A 1025-nucleotide genomic window follows, 5' to 3' on the forward strand; every position below is an offset into this window, starting at 1 on the left:
CCACTTCACCCCTTCCCAGGCTCACAGGGGTCCCTTGGCCTCCTCCTTCCTGGAACTGGAACAGGTTTGTCCCGCCAGTCCCTCAGGCTTTATTCCCCACCAAATACTGTCAAACCCAGGCACTGTGGCCAAGATCCCCATGTGGAGGGGAAAAGCACTGCCCTAGCACCTGTCTGGCATTCCTGTAGTCTTGAGAAAGTCACTGGGTGCTCAGATCGGGAATACACCTCTAACACATGCCCCTCAGACTCAGTCTGAGTGGCCTCTGTCCTCAGTTCTTCCCTGGTCTCTCAGGAGAGTGACCAGCTTTATCCCCATTCCAGCACCTGCAGGGGTTTTAGAAGCCCCAGCTGCAGTGTAAACTGACCTTCAACCCCTTCACTGGGCTTTATTTATTGAAACCACTTCTCTTGGCAGGGGGTGTTGGGGGTGGTCATGGGGAGGTCAGAGGGGAACCAAGATTCACAATAGAAGGTATTTTTTGGCTTGGTGAGAGGAGGGGAGTGTGGTAGGGGCAGTGCAATCCCCAACCCACTGCACCTTCAAAAGCGTTTGGGAAAACAAATTTACATCAGACCTGCTGGATCCTATCTCCCAGTGCAAAGCGAGTCTGACTCTATCTAAGTTTCAAGGAACTCTTCTTTGACTTCGCAGCTGGAAACACAAGATGCCTGGTGGGGTGGAGAGACACAGAGCACCAGATGTGGCTGGGAGAATCTCAGCATCCTCAGAGGAGTCCAGAAGAGGAGACAGGCCTACTTCTTCTCATAATGACTCTCCAAAAGTCTATTTCCATGGCAAATAAAATTTGGGGAGGAAGAATTAACTTGCGGACTCTCTGGTTGGTACGCTGAAACACACCACAGGTTTTAGGTTGGTGTTTCTTTAAGAGAAGTCATTAAGAGACAGTTTTTTGCATTCTACAGGTGGAGGGATGGTAGAGGCCAACTCTGGTAATTCGCGCTCCCTCTGCCAAGGCCCACTGAGAAGTAGGAAAGGAAGGTGACTGTCACTGAGCAAACCCT

The sequence above is a fragment of the Chionomys nivalis genome, chromosome 10, assembly GCF_950005125.1.
Source record: "Chionomys nivalis chromosome 10, mChiNiv1.1, whole genome shotgun sequence".
Classification (NCBI taxonomy): Eukaryota; Metazoa; Chordata; class Mammalia; order Rodentia; family Cricetidae; genus Chionomys; species Chionomys nivalis.